Source organism: Genypterus blacodes, unplaced genomic scaffold, assembly GCF_046128005.1.
Source record: "Genypterus blacodes isolate CSIRO-AG114 ecotype Tasmania unplaced genomic scaffold, CSIRO-AGI_Gbla_v1 ptg000030l_1, whole genome shotgun sequence".
Classification (NCBI taxonomy): domain Eukaryota; kingdom Metazoa; phylum Chordata; class Actinopteri; order Ophidiiformes; family Ophidiidae; genus Genypterus; species Genypterus blacodes.
In genome coordinates this window covers 4,729,704-4,746,765 of record NW_027466843.1, presented here as the reverse complement: position 1 = coordinate 4,746,765, position 17,062 = coordinate 4,729,704, and positions in this window count along the sequence as shown.

Genomic DNA, 17,062 nt, shown 5'->3' with positions numbered 1-17,062 from the left:
CATCAGAAACAGCATCAGCCCACTGAAACCAGTCACTGTTCACAGAAGCAATTTCCACCACCACAGAAAGATTCTACTCACTAGTTTCACCTCCAAACTGCACATGAAGAACTGTGATCTTACTAGATGCGTTTTATGTTTGTACTATGTGTACATAGTGTCTATAGTGTGTCAACGTTTATTTTTCCAGGCGAGGACAATTTTTACGACAGCAGCGAGGGGAAACACACAGCCTTTATGTCTCCACTGTATTGACTTTAGCTGGATGGTGCGATATGAAGATGTGGACTTATAGAATGCACAATCATGAGTCACTGAACGCTATTTAAATGAATGAACACACAAAAAGCAAACATTATTATGAAATGAAACTACCAACTCCAGCCTGATGTTAGATCACATGTTTAACCAGAGGGCCACTCATTAGGGTCCAAACCTCTACCAAGACCCTCAGCATAATTCAGGGCATACATGACGCTTTGACACTTGATTGATCATATTTTTCTTTTCTGCTCTCTCCTTTACTGGGCGGTGGGCGGCAGTAGCTCAGTCGGTAGGGATTCCGCTTGGGAACCGCAGGGTCGCTGGTTCGAGTCCCGTATGGACCAAGTAAGTGGACTGGTAGTTGGTGAGTTGCCAGTTTGCCTCCAGGGCACTGCCGAGGTGCCCCTGAGCAAGGCACCGAACCCCCAACTGCTCCAGGGCGCCGAGTAATGGCTGCCCTGCAATAATTGGAAGTCGCTTTGGATAAAAGCGTCTGCTAAATGACCGTAATGTGATGTAATGTACTGGTTCCTGCACAGCTTCTTTCACACAGACACACACACCACCATGTCTGTTACTGACTGTGGTGGTGTTTTGTTCCGCTCTGATCTCGTGTGTTAAGCTTATCAGGAGCTTCCACTTCAGGAAGCACCATCTGTCAGAGTGTCAGAGAGAACAGAGGCTGCTGCTTTTTCAAACTCTGGTTAGTCTTGTTCACACTCAGTAAATGTGAGAGTGGCTTAACTTTACGTTGTTAGTTTACAGTGATATGTGTGATATTTTGAATATAATTCTGACCTTTGCAAACCTTTGAATGATTTGATGAACGCGAGCGCCTCCTCCTGTCCTCCCTCTGATAATGTGCCTTTGTTCACTTCTGGCCACGAGACAATGCACTCATAACAATCTGAAAAACATCCGCCACATGATTTTACTTTAAGTGCGACACCTGTTATTGCTACCAAAATCTATCTGCACATGGTTTATCAGATATGAGATGTAGTAAGTTATGCTGGATCTCCTAATCATGCTCAAACATCGACCCACACACAACTCAAAACTCTGATATAGATTTGAACAGTGACACAGTTTACTAACACTAAGTTACACAATGCACAAGAGAAACATGAGACATTACCAACTTTGGTTCTTCATCCTCATGTGAGAACTAACAATCAAGTAACACCAAGGCAGGAAGTGAAGTTAAATGAAAGAAGAACAAGAAATTATACAAAATAAAACAGGAAATGAACACAAAACAGGATCATGGCACTGTGTGTGTTTCTAGCTGATGTAACCCTGATAGCTCCTGGCAAGTGAGTGAACACAGACAGACCTGACAGAGATTTACTGAGAGGAAGTAGAATGTTGCTGATTTAGAGTCTAAAGGTTTATAAAGGACAATAAGAAAATAAGAAAATAGAATATGTTCCTTTTAGAATTATTTCATTATCTCTCAACTTTATAATCTGCAGGCACTGAAGCAGGAAAATCACTTCTTAAACAGATTGATAAAATACAAGTCAAACTATTAAAATGCTGCAGTTGGTGTCTGCCCTCAAACAGTGGGCAAACACACAACGTCTGCTCAGAAGTGACAGGAAGAGGTTTCAGGTTTGTTTGTGTCATGTACATGACAAGAATCTAAATGTATCAGAGGCCTGATCACGTCTCAAACTCTGACATCAACCATGGAGCTTCACATGAGGACCGTCATCATTTTATCAGGTAAATATTCCCTCAAAGTCATTGTAGTCATAAAAGTAACTTATGAATGTAAATGATCATAGAAGGCTCTGAACTGATTTAGTTTGAAAGAATTCTGTAAACGAAAAAAAACAAAAGCACAAGGAGCATTTGTGAAAATCCCAAGTGACTCCATGCTGAGGATGTGAAAGACTGTAATACAGGAAAACATGAAGACTTTCAAACTACATTCAATATTAGATGATGACCTTTTCCGTTGTATATTTAATATTGAAGCAAGCATTTGACATGACAGTGTGCATAGAGTTATGGGACGGGAGATCGTTTTTATACAGAAAGAGAGGGAAAAGGAGAGAGAGACAGAGAAAAGAAAGGTTGTATATTTGTTATTATTATTGTTGTTTAGCTTTTTTAGAAGAGAGGCAAAGAGCCAGAGGGAGAAAGAGAAAGGATAACTTAGATTGTGTGGCAAAATATGCAATATATTGTTCAAGTAAATTGAAACAGGAAAAGCAGAAAGCCACGGCTGCCAAAGGTTGTGAGAACATGGCACAGGAGTGCGGACATGGATGATGATCAACAGAACATGTGTTATGTTTGCCAGCTGTCAGATTTTAAAGCTGGCCAGGCCAACAACAAAACCTGATTGATTATTTAATCTATTGTCTTTTTTGGGAATTTTGTGAATTTGTTGTTATATACAGTTTAATATTTTATGTTTTTTGACTTTAGATTCATTTAAAATGTTATGGGGGTGATGTGGCCTCTGACTTTGTCTGAAGGGCTGTAAATACAAGACATCAGCTTCTGACCAGGATCAAATTGAGTTGTGCCCCTATGAACCTGTGGGGTTCTGACCTCTTCAGGTCTTTGTCAGTGGTTTTGACTCTGTTCTGACTGTTGTGTTCCTTCATGTTTTACAGTGATGAGCTCATCTTTTACTCACACACTAAACTCAGGTGAAAAGATGGGGGTTCTGGAGAACCTGGGAGCCACTGAAGGGGGATCCATCACCCTGCCTCACCCTGTTGTGGAGCTGGGATTAATCTTAAATGGAAGAAAGAATCTTGCTTATTTGAAAAATAAGGAAATTGATATCTTGGAAGAAAGTTTCAGAAACAGACTTCTGTGGAAAAGCAGCACTGGACTCATCACACTCACAGACCTGCAGAAAAACGACTCAGGGATTTATACTATTGACTCTAAAAAAGGAAATGTCTTTACTGTCTCATATAAACTCACTGTGTACGGTAAGTGACATTCATTTTCCCATTTCTGACCACTGTGATGGAGGAAACTGTCCTGACTGCATTCATGTGTTCACATTGTGCTATGTTAACTATAACCATGCTGTCATTTATCATCAGTTTTGTTACTTTTACTGACTTTTGATTTATTACATTTAGTTTAATTAAAATAGATAAATTCAAGCTTGTTGGACACAGAAAACTAACTTTAATTTTCCATATTTGAATTTGGCAGTAGCTTAGTCTTTAACAAAACTAGATTCAGCATGAGTGTGTTGGCGAGTGCCAATACCTGTTATTGAATGCTTTTCACAGGGGAAATTTTCATATATTATACTGCGAATGATGCTGTGTATTAGTGATAGAAACACAAAAATGACAAGATATTCCTTGTGTCTTCAAGTCCTTTTGTTTACACGAGTGAAAATATCTTATAATACAAATAAATAGTGAATTAATTCAATCCTCTTTACAAAGCAGAGGAACTTCAAACTTAAAAACTATTCTAGAATTAATTTTCACGTCATCATTTCTTTCACACTTCTTCTGTAAATGATGGGTAATATATTAGATAAAACAATCTTCAGTGGCATGAAAGCTTTAACACAATAATCTGACTTGATAACCCCCATCCGAAAAATATAGAAATAAACAGCGATCAAAATCCTGCGGCGACACCTGGTGGACAAATGACAAACTGCAAAGAAAAATGGAATCGCCCACTCTGGACCAGTTATGGCAATCTTTTACAAAGATCTCAGTTGAAGTTCCTCTGTCTGTTTCTGTCTTTCTGTCCTCTGCAGAGTGTGTCCAGCAGCCTGCAGTGAAGGCTTCTGCTGTGAGCGCTGACAGCTGCACCTTGGTGTGTTTAGTGGAGAAAGGTGATGAGACGACACTGCTGTGGTAAAGAGGAGAGGAGAGAGTGAACCAGAGCAGCTCTGATCTCTCTCTGTCGCTCACTCTACACAAGCAGGACTTCAACTCTACTTTTAAATGTGTGGCTGCAAACCCTGCAGAGGAAAAGTTTGTTTCAGTCAATGCTGCAGTGTTCTGTGGACAAAACAACACACAAAAGAAAAGTAAGGCTCATTCACATTCATCTCTCACCTCTTTTTTTGCCAATTGATTCCCACTGTGTGTTTACGCTGTTGATCCTAATGTTTGTCAGGAGGGAGTAAAGCTCTGTCCTGGATGTTCCTGGTTCCCATGGTTTTGATTCTGGTTGCTATCATCCTATTCATCAGCTGTACCTGAAAGTAACCAGCAAACACAGCTGCCAGTTTCATTTTATTTGCCTCTTATCTTACAGATTGTAATTTAGTATGCCACTGCACGTTGTAAATAATTAGTATACATCACTACTACGTTTTACTTGTGTCACCATACACTTATATATGGTATATTCTACTTGTTTTGTGTTTACATATTTGGAAATGTACCATGTAAAGCACTGTTCAAATAAAATGTATTATTATAATAATTAGATATGAAATAATATCAGAGCAAAGGTAACTCTGTAAGAAAATGGCCAGAAAATTAGACAAGAAACCCAGAACCCCTTACTGCTACAGGTTTTCATAAATGTAGTACTTAGTAGAATATAATACTAAAGAATAGTACAGTGGTATAGAGTTTTCAGTCTTAAAATGATCAGGGTGTGTTTCTTCAGCATCATGTCCTGATGGATGGGACAAGTTTGGCTGCAGTTGTTACTTTTTGTTTCCAAAACAAACAACGTGGGGTCAGAGTGATGAGGGCGGGTAGGGCTGCGTTCAATCGGAAATCCACAACCCTCTCCTTTGTTTTCAGAGCATTCAGCTCCAGATTGTTCTGCCTGCACCGATTCACCAGATGGTGTGCTGAAGGCAGACTTAGGCATACACACATAAAAGACCAAATACACTCAAAGTGGTTCACCTTCATGTACTGTGACATTCACATCTTGTTTGTGTTGCCGTCACACTCTTAACGTCTGAAGCTTCCATTAAAACTTCAGAGCAGTTAACAATATTATGGCAAGACAATTACCAAAGCAAACTCAGCAAATGTATGGATAGCCCGAAATGTGGTCTAAAATGTCCTTGGGTAATGCCAGAGTGGAATTTTTTTAGGTTGTGAAGGTTTAACTGAAGGCAAATACACTTTAAGTCTGTTAAAGAAAAAAGAGGGACACAGGATGAAGAGACAGGACAAAAGTGTAGAAAAGCCAAAAACATTTATTAAACATAACATAGGGGACTCAGCTGGGAACAGGAGGCTCGCCGGTTCGAGTCCCCGTGTGAACCAAGAAAGTGGACTGGCAGCTGGAGAGTTGCCAGTTTGCCTCCAAGGCACTGAACCCCAAACTGCTCCAGGGGTGGCGTAGAGTGGCTGCCCTGCACCCCCTCTGGAATGCATGTGTTTGTGTGTGTGATATGTAAGGGGGTGCAAGACAAATTTCAAGTTACTATTGAAAAAAGGACCTAGCTGATGGTCTCTCTTCATGTTCTTAGTTTTGGTGGTGAATGATGAGGCAAAGATGAACTGAAATCTTCAGATGAGTTTTACTGGAATAAGACATTGAAGAGCGCTCGTCCTGCCCCCGTCATTGTGTCGTGGGTCAGGCCGTGAGTTTCCACATACAATTGCATTTATGCAGTAAACACAAGGCGTTCCTGTATGGTAATTCACTGATGACAATGTAGTTTAACTGTTATGTATAAGTCAGCCAGCTTCAAGAGAGAGGCAGCGCTAAGATTCAAATCTGAGGGATGAAGAGCTGTCTGTGGGGGAAAGTGGAATACTCTCTGTGTAGATTAAAGAACAACAGTAGAGTGTAATTAGCCCTTTGGTAACCTCCTTTGATCTGAAGAAGCTCCCCCTGACTGCCCGTCAATGAGGACCCCCTCTCTTCCTTCTTACTGTCCACAGATGTCGAGGCTTTGATAAAGTGATACAGTGACCTCTTCACTGGTTAACAGATATGTGTTATCAACCCCTCCTGAGAAGCTGTAAATGCTTGTATTTATTGCTCCACCAACAGACTTTCCCGGAGCCAGCCGTTTGGTCAATGTTGTGCGGGCCATTTGTTCAGTCATCCCTTATACAGCATCCCGTGTGTAATTGACAAATCTCTGTTGATCATAATAGAGAAAGTTAATTCAATCAACATTTTTTATCAATTGTGGCCCACCAGAAAAACAATGATTCAAACACCGCTCCCACTTAGTACCTAGCTCTGTTCTTGTCTGGAACACCCCAAAGCACCCCAATCTCATCAATATACAGCTGTGTGCCAAATGAATGGATGCCCTATTCCTTCGGAAGGTTTGTTGGTTTCTTCACTGAGTTTGAGACGGGCTAACCGCTATAAGGTTAACTCCCCTTTGTAATCAGACTTTACCTTCCTCCAGAGTTGGCTTCTAAGTCTTATCTATGTGTCGCACTTCTTTCAGTTTGAGAGATGCATCCATGAGGTTCTCTCAGCAATCTTTGCTGCAGTGGGGATGATAGTAACAGCTGATACGATCCTTCCTTCCTTTGGTGATGTCAAGTTCTTTTTTGACTCTCATGTACACCTCCTCTCCTGGGGACACTTTTTCCATTTGTGTCGGGGTGTCATCACCTGGAACAGAGTTAGCAGAAGAAACTTCTCCACAAGTTAGCATATTTATCATATATTCAGCCAGTGTCTTATCTCTGTCCTCATCCTCCCTATTTTTTTTTAAATACAGTGCCATTATGTGACTTCCCCAATCCTGTGTGACTAACACTGTGAATTGCATGTGCCCTGAGCAAAAACAAAGTATCTCTTTACAATAACATTTAGTGCAAAGTAAAGTTAAGCCAGCCGCAATTAATCCAAATAAAAACAACTTCAGAAAACATACAGCCCCTGAAGGTCACACAATATCCAACCTTGGAGAGCACAAAAGAAGATAGTAGATACTGATACTGGGGTTCCACAAAGTGTATTGTTACTTACACACATCAACCTAGACTACAATTCAGTTCCGTGGTGCACCTCCACCTGCACCTACGCCTCCGCATAGCGAAAGCAGGTCAGCCGCACGCAATTGGTGAACAGCTGTGTTTACCATTAGCAAAAGAGATGCTACACATTATGTGTGGCGAGAAGATCGCCAAACAGTTACATTTGTGTCGACACAGTGTTGCGGAGAATAGGAGCCATGGTAGATGACGTTAGGACGACACTGACAGAACGCATTAAAAATAGTCGCTATTATTCCATCGAACTGGAATTCTACTGATGATGCAGGTTTGGATATTGACTTTTTTATGTCAGATATGAGCATGATGGTGCAGCTTAGGAGGACTTTCTGTTCTGTCAGGCCTATAAGAGTTATACATAGTTGCCAAAATGCTGTGTGTTTGAAGTGCAGTTGGTTGTGTTTTTGATTTATGTTCTCACATGCTGTGTGTGTGTGTGTGTGTTTGTATGTATGCGTGTTTGTGAATGAAATGCAGTTGTCATTAATGTTCTCACATGCTGTGTGTGTGTGTGTGTGTGTGTGTGTGTGTGTGTGTGTGTGTGTGTGTGTGTGTGTGTAAGAGGGACTGCCCCCTGCCCCATATAGGAGAGTTGCTCTAGTACCAATTTGTACAATGTGGCTGTGACAAAGGTCAAATAAATAATATTCTTATGAGGAATAAATGTGTTTCCTGTGTGTATTTTGCATAGCAGCTGAAGAGGGTCGGCCTACGCTACTGTATTTTGACATCGGCCATAGTGGTGGTACTAAAAAGCTAAATATTTTCTGAGGTGGTACCCGATGTACAAAGTTTGAGAACCACTGCTCTATTGTATTTAAAGTGACATCAGTCAAACTGCTGTTGGCATAAAAGTAAAATGAGCAATTAGATGTCTAATGTACAGCATGAGGCCTGCTGCAATCAAACAGCGTCTGCAGCCGTCGGCACAATGCGATGAGGCTCCAGTTGGTCATACACCGATGTTAGGTCATAACGTGTGCAGATGGGTCCGGCTCATTTCGTCCCTGCAAAAAGGAAACGTTGAGACAATGTATTTTCTTAAACTTGAGAAAATCAAGTACACTATGAGGGGCCACACTGATAAGTTGTAACAGAGATGGCAACCATTTCTCTCTTACTTCACAGATCTACAGGCTTTGCCAGACCAGTGACTGATTACCAGAACACCAAACAGTTCCCTTTTATTATTTTCATTTTATTTTACATCCCAGGCGGGCCAGGACGGCAGCTGCAGCTGTCAGCACTCACAGCTGAAACGTTCACTGCAGGCTGCTGGACACACTCTGCAGAGGAATACATATAAGTTTTTTACAAGGTGATACTAGTAGTCATATGTGTGGTCAGTACGTTTACATGACCTCAGTATTTTTCCTCACAGCAATTAAAGGCAAAAATGTGATTGTCAGTGTGTGTAAGCCGTGTGCATGGACAGAATCAACCAACAGGATTATGGCAGTAAAGTCAACATATGTTGCATTATCGTAGTATGAGGTGATGTTAGACAAAAATTAAAATATTTACATACTCAATTGAATCGACATAATAGGTTGAAAGCATCACCATAGTTATGCATTCTGAGAAATGGCATCTGGCTCAACTGAAAGTGCTGTTGAATCCACTTTCTCATTGTTGTGATTATGTCAAATTAATATGTGTGAATTCACAATAATGCCCCATAAATCAGGTACTTTCAGACTTACGGCTTTGTAATGAGTAAATACTGATGGTCAGTAACTACCTGAAGACTATAGACATACAGTAGATATGGACAGACTGGATGAAGGAATCTATGATATAGGAGTATACAGATTTTATGGGCATTGTTATGAAATGTTGTCAGTAGTAATTATCATCAAATCTTTAGGCTCAAAGGGGGCTAACTGAATCAAAGTTTGAAATCCCAGTTATACATTCTATAGGCTGTGGCTTCTGAACCTGTACAGACTCCTAAATCAGAAGGGTTCAGTTAATTGTCGCTGGACAATGTGAATTCTGAACAAAAAGTTGATAATGATTGAGTGAACTGCAGTTGAGGTACTGCTGTCTGTTCTGAAGTCTTTGCAACAAATTCTTCTTTTAGCATGTACAGTTCATTTTTATTTTATTTTATTTAGGTGCTTGTGACATCTGTCAGTTCTGAAAATGAGTGACAGTACAACAGTATGGTTGTACAATTGTTTGCACAATGTGTGACTGCAGTTAGGACAGTTTCCTCCATCACAGTGGTCAACAAAAGGAGAATGAAGGTCACTTACCGTGCACAGTGAGATTATATGAGAACAAAAAAACATTTCCTTTTTTATACTGAATCTCATAAATCCCTGAGTCATTTTTCTGCAGGTCTGTGAGTGTGATATGTCCAGTGTTGCTGTTCCACAGAAGCCTGTTTCTGAAACTTTCCTCAAAAATATTTATTTCCTTATTTTCCAAATAAGCAATGTTCTTCCTTTCATATACGAGGAATCCCAGCTCCATAACAGGGTCAGGCAGGGTGATGGATCCTCCTTCAGTGGCTGCTAGGTTCTCCTTCATTTCCTGAGTTTCAGATGAGCTTGTCACTGTAAAACATGAAGGAACACAACAGTCACAACAGAGTGAACTTCTGCAAGCCGGCAAACGCTACTGACAGGTGTTATGTTAACATTGACATGCCACAGGGGGTTAGACGGGGCAAGGGACAGAGCGAGGCGACCCGTCACCGATTCATGTGAAATGCACTTTAAATAAAGCTGGATTTGACTTCACTCACAAATTCGTGAAGTATCGTGATATTGTACACCGGGGCTATTCAATTAGCGGCCCGGGGGCCACATCCGGCCCGCAGACCCCCTTTGACTGGCCCACCCCCCACTGACCCAACGTAAGCCGCAAAAACGCATTTAAATCATATTTGCTGTGAGAGTTTTTAAAATTCCCACCCTTCCTCTTGTACTTGAACGCACCACTCCCATACCGGGAGTGGCAACGCCAGCCCAGAATACTCTCTCCAACTACGACAACCGCGAAGAGATGTCACTGACAGGTCAGAAACGTAAAATTGACAATGAAAATCGCCGTTTTAACCCTGCCTGGACTGATAAATACGTGTTTATTTTACCCCAAAGACTGAACTCTAAGCCACTGTGCTTGATTTGCAATGAAAGCCTGTCCGTATTAAAAGAATATAACATTCGGAGGCACCATGTTGAGAAACACCGAGCTTTTGGGACAGCATTAGCTGAAGGGACAGAGGAGAGGGCGACTAAGGTGCAGAGCCTGCTAGCATCTTATAACAGGAGTTGTTCCATATTAGTAAAGACATTTACAGCACAAGAGAGGGCCACGGCCGCCTCACTGCGAGTGTCGTAATTTAGCAAAGAAAAAACGACCCTTCACTGATTCTGAAACTGTCAGAGACTGCATGATTATGACTGCAATATTAGACGAGGTAATACATGACGATAAAATCGAAGCCAGTGTGACATCTGCAGTCAAAAGCGTGCCCCTATCAGACACCTCAAACATGCGCAGAGTGGAAATATTAGCCACAGATGTGTTTGAGGCTCTGCAGAGCGACCTGAAAAAAGTTGAAATCATGTCAATCGCAGTGGACGAGTCAACAGATCGGTGTGACACGGCACAGGTGTGTGTGTATGTGCGCTTCTATGATGCGGGACACCGGTGTTTTCGCGAGGAGCTGCTCTGCCTTCTGCCCCTCAAGGGTCACACTACAGGCGAGGTGTTCTTTGATAAAATCTCGACTTTCTTTCAAGACAACGGGTTAGATATGACTCGGGTCTGTATGCTTGTGACTGATGGTGCTCCGTCTATGACTGGGAAAGTGAGTGGACTGAAAGCGCGGTGGACAGCTGTTGCTCCGAGGATGACAGCATTGCATTGTATTGTGCACCAGACCGTGCTGTGTGCGAAACTAAACGGACACTTCAAAAGTGTATTGGACAATGTTATGGCGACTGTAAACTTCATACGCGCAACCTCAAGCCTCCATCGCTTGTTTCGCCAGCTGCTGTCTGACATGTCCGCAGAACATGACGACTTACTTCTCCACAACGACATTAGATGGCTATCCAAAGGGAATTCGCTGGAGCGCTTCTGTGCGCTCAAGGAGGAGAATAAAGTTTTCCTTCATGACAGCAAGCAAAAAAAAGCAGAGGCGCAACTAAACCGCATAATGGACACAGGCTTTATGGCAGACGTGTGTTTCCTCTCTGATTGTTCAAACACTTAAATGAGTTAAACCTCGGACTACAGGGCAGAGAGAAAACCAGTTGGCCTTTAGTTCAACAAATGCACTTTTGCAAATACATCTAAAATGTTATAGAAGACTTTACTGTTGCACAAAGTTGTTCCAAAAAAAACAAAAATGTATTCAATTTACATTAAGGATCTTGTTAAAAATATTCTGGTCAAGGTTTTGACCAAATGTTAAAATTTGCACTTGAATTATTTTGCTCATCAATAAATGATGCAGTATAAAGCCTTTATTGTGAATTCCTTTATTTATTTTTATGATTAAGTTCAGGTGGTGGCATATTTAGAGTTAAATCTCGGGAAGTAATATAAGTAGGGGTCTTCGGCCCAGTGGCATCTCAACATTTTCAAATCTGGCCAAGAAGAAAAAGTAATTGAATAGCCCTGTTGTACACTTACACGTTAATACTTACGCTTACACTTTTCCGGTATGACATATGAGGTATTATTTTAATCTCTAAGTATTTGTAACTCACCCATGAAGAAGATTAGACTCCCCAACTTGTACATCTCACAATGAAGAGGTGATCATGATGTGTTTATAATGGTTAATCTTCAACAGTTGCAGAATCGAAGTTGGAACTAAAGAAGACAAAAGGCTCCGTGTTGAAACACGAAGCAGACAAAAGTAAGGACTGGAGTTCCCGGCCAAAAAGTGAACCGAAAACGAGACGGAACGCCAGGCCAGCAAGCATGGGCCGTCGGATCCAGCGTTCACTTCCGCTAGTAACTACCAAATCGAAGCAGTACTCTAACATAGAAAAAAAGTATTTTGTCTTTGCTCTGTGTGGGTGTGTCTTCTTGTCTTCCTCCCTTCTTTTCCCTCAGTCAGCTGACGTCTCACAACAGTCTCATGATCCACAGACACCACTCCCTGCTGCCCTGCTCCACAAATGTTCCACATAAAAATCATGGTCTGCCCTCAAACTAGAAACCAAACAATTCATAACAAAAATGTGATCTGCTATTAATCGAGTTCTGCTCTTGGATTTAAAAAGAAAAGGTTTAATAAACATGTAAAACGTATGGAAATACAGTACTCGTGAGGTGGATGATGTGTTTTACTTGTGCAATGGCCCAACAATCTGATGAGAATGCTGTCCAAGTGCAAGACCCAGCATTAGGAAACCCAGTTTAGTCTTCATTATAACATGATGATGCAAGTGTGGCATACAGAGCCATCAGTAGGGTGATTTACCTACAGATTTTTATTATTTACAAGGTTGGTATGATTTACATTTAGTACAGCTCATGTTCAGAGTGTGGTGAAAATGGTATGTGTCGTTTCTGGAAAGGAAAGGTTGATTTATTGTTTGAAAAGTGTGATTATTTAGCAGTATGCAGTGTCTAACTCCGACCAGCAGAGGGATTGTTCGCTACACTGGGTGTTCAGGTAAATCTCGCGGGATTACGTCCAGGGAAGTCACGCGGGAATACGTTCAGAAAACGAGAACACAGAAGAAGTTACTTGTGTGAGTGTAGCGAACTGTGTTGTAAAATACATATTTTGGCTCTTTGCAGAACAAAATAAAAGACTTTCAAATTAAATGTGTAGTGGAGGACAACTTCACTGTGTCACGCTACACAAGACTTGCATGCTCACAACACACTGAATGGAGTATTTCCTGTTCTGAATTCCTGTCAACTGAATTCCTGAACAACCCTGTCACAAGCAGCCAGTGAGGAGGGAGTAGTTCACAACAACTGTCCAGAAATGAATACAGTTAACTGAATCAGAGCTGTGACTTGAAAGGGAAACATGTCACTGCACAACATGTATGACCAAAGAGTCAAGCAAGTGGAAGGTAAAGAAAGTGGCGCATTTAATAAGCAGTCAGTCTGAGGGTAAATATGTTTATATTATATCTTATAAGTTGTATAAAGTGTAAATATTCTCATTAAATGACCATACCCAGTTTGCACATTCTGTACTTTGTACCCCTTATTGTATCTGCTCTTATCAATTCTAGCATGTACTCTTCAAGGTTTTTTGCACTAGATGTGACACAATAATGTGTACAACAAGACCTAAGGACCTAATGTCACTCTTGCAAAAAAGCAGCTGGTATCACCTCCAGCCCTCCATAACACTCCACAGGATAAATACTGTAATTATACTGAATAGATTTCAAGATAATGAAAGCAAAAGGTTGGCTTTATATAGGAAAAATTAAATCACACAAAAGGTTTTGGAGAAATGGACACTTGACATTCAAGTAACAACAATAAACTCCAACTACCAAGGACACTCTAGAAGAGTGTGTATTGTGAATATTTGAAAAACCAAGAGTGAAAGTCTTTCAACCTTAAATTACATTATACTGAGTTTGATAGGGTTCAGCTCTTTTCTCTGAAGTGAGACTTTATCCTCTGCATTTAACCCCTTATGCATGAACCTTTGTGTCTCCTGGGGACCAACAGCAATGCTAAGCCAGTGCATTTGGTCAAGGAGAAACCCATCATGTTTTTGATTGGTGGAGGGAAAACACACACAAACACAGATAGAACATGCAAACTCCACACAGAAAGGAATTCATCACAGGACCCTCTGCTGTGAGAATACAGTGCCTGTGAGCCTCTGAGCCACTGTGCTGCTCCCATTTCGGGAACTGACTCACATTTAAAGATATGACATTGTGCGTCCTGATATTATCTTCATCCAGATTGATCCTGTTTGACCTTGTGTCCTTTGAATGCACAGTGGTTAGTGATCATGTCTGATAGTAGTGTGTCAACATTTATTTTTCGAGGCGAGGACAATATTTATGACAGCAGCGAGGGGAAAAACAGCCGATATGTCTCCACTGTATTGACTTTAGCTGGATGGTGCGATATGAAGATGTGGACTGAGGCACCATGACAGTCATGTGGACAGTGATATGTGTGATTTTTTGGATACAAATCTGACCTTTGCAAACCTTTGAATGATTTGATGAACGCCAGCGCCTCCTCCTGTCCTCCCTCTGATAATGTGCCTTTGTTCACTTCTGGCCACGAGACACTGCACTGATAAAAATCACAAGAACATCCAACATATGATTTTACTTTAAGTGCCACACCTTTTATTGCTACCAAAGTCTATCTGCACATGGTTTATCAGATATGAGCTGTAGTAAGTTATGCTGGATCTCCTAATCGTGCTCAAACATCGACCCCCACACAACTATAGATTTGAACAGTGAAATGAACACAAAACGGGATCATGGCACTGTGTGTTTCTAGCTGATGTAACCCTGATAGCTCCTGGAAAGTGAGTGAACACAGACAGACCTGACAGAGATTTACTGAGAGGAAGTAGAGTGTTGCTGATTTAGAGTCTAAACAATAATCTTAACCCCCCGAAAAATATTTAAGAAAAACGGCGATCTTTTAGGCTGACAGCAAAAAAAGCATGATAAGGACGAATGAAAGGTCAGAATGGACACAGCCAACAGTCACCAACTCAGGTAGACAACAGCTAAGCATGTAAGATAAACCGCAAAGACAGTCTGGCAGAGAACAACAGGATAAAGGCTGCAACATCTGACTTTATACGGAGGCTGGGAGTACAGAGGAGAGGAGAGAGTGAACCAGAGCAGCTCTGATCTCTCTCTGTCGCTCACTCTACACAAGCAGGACTTCAGCTCTACTTTTAAATGTGTGGCTGCAAACCCTGCAGAGGAGAAGTCTGTTTCTGTCAATGCTGCAGTGTTCTGTGGACAAAACAACACACCAAGGAAAAGTAAGGCTCATTCACATTTATGTCTCTTTTTTGCCAATTGAATCCTTTGATTCTCACCGTGTGTTCATGCTGTTGATCCTAATGTTTTACAGGAGGGAGTAAAGCTCTTTCCTGGATGTTCCTGGTTGTCATGGTTTTGATTCTGGTTGCTATCATCCTATTCATCAGCTGTGCCTAAAAGTAACCAGTAAATACAGCTGCCAGATTCATTTCATTTGCTTTTTAAATGACCTTACATTAAGTCACACAGCCATTAAAGTTGCACAGCTTGAAGTTTTAGTTTTGTGTTTTAGCGTAAGGTGAGATGTGAACCTGACAGCAGATAATCAACACTTTTGTGATTGACACATGATCTGTCGGAGCACAAAGGAACACAGCTCGACCAGGGAACCCGAACCTGCATTACATTACATTACATTACGGTCATTTAGCAGACGCTTTTATCCAAAGCGACTTCCAATAAGTGCGTTTAACATAGGTAGGGCATGACACAGAACAGTTAAAGAGCTGAGATATTAACTTTATGTGTCTCTGGAAGATCGCTGACTCAGCCATTACACAGAGGAGGCCTTTATTCCTGTGTGGGGTTTGCTGACTTAAGTCCGGCAATACAGTTTCAGACGTCAGCATTGTATTTCCCAAGTATTTGTCTTCAAGCTGTCACATAACAATGCACCACACCATCTGAGTAAGTGAAAAAAAAAAATCAATGTTAGATAATGGAGGCTTTGTATAAAGTGCACTGGTTGTTCGCATTGTGGGTCTCACCTCTTATGCTGCCTCTTCCCTGTGTCCTTGTTTTTGCTGTATTATTTTGGAATTGCTGGGTCAGATCGCTTTATGATGTAAACAAACGGCACCATGACAGTCATGTGTGAATACAGACACACAACCACACCTGAGCCTCATCTAGCAGGACTCACTGCAGTGGAGACTAAATTAGAGGACAAAGCTGCTATTGGGACTAAAACAGAAAAGTTAATTTGGAATAATGGAACGCTGACTAAATTGATGCAATTACAATAACACAACGCTAGGTGTCTAAGTCATTCACATTTCAAGTTGAGTAACATCCAAATGCATGTTAGCTTTGGTCTCAATATGGCTCAGCTGAACCATCTGGTCATTCAAGTTCACATACCTCAGGCAAATACTTATCAAATAAGTCAAATACAAATGTATAAATATAAATAATATGAATAACTATCCAGCCAATATTATTAAAATATAAAAGGCCTTTGTCTTACACTTGTAATATTGTCCTTCCGCCATCTTCTGGTCTTCTACTGCAACTACTGTTCCAGTTGATTAAAAAAGACTAAGATTTGAAGTGAATGCACACCTCCCGCTATTCTTAAACCTGTGAAAGAATTAGCTTGTGCCAGTACTCAGGAGGTTGAAGCATACTGTTCTTTGGCCACTGAATTTATATAGGCACATCTTTGCACTTCCCCCACCCCTGTATACTGAGTCAGGTCTCAACTAGGTCGACTAGTGAAGGAAATTATGCAATGATTCCAGTTTCAGTTGGAGTTGGTTAGCAGTTACGTCAAGCAGGAATTGATTCAGATATAAATGACCCAGAGGTGGGCTGGCATTGGGTAACTGTCAGTGTGACATGCACATTAACTGAGGTGGAGAACACACAGGCGGGTCGAAGCTACTGCAGTTTATTTTTGTTTTATTGAACTTAGTTGGCAACTTTTGAGACGCCAGAGAGACTTCTACAAACCGAAGGTATGGACTTGTTGCTCTGTGGTTACAGACATCGCCCAGGCTGTGACTCGCCCAGCTGTTCAAGCAAGAGAAGATGCACACTCAACAAGAAACTTTGAGTTGGTAGTTGAAGGAACTGTTGTACAGAGTGACAGTGGTTCTT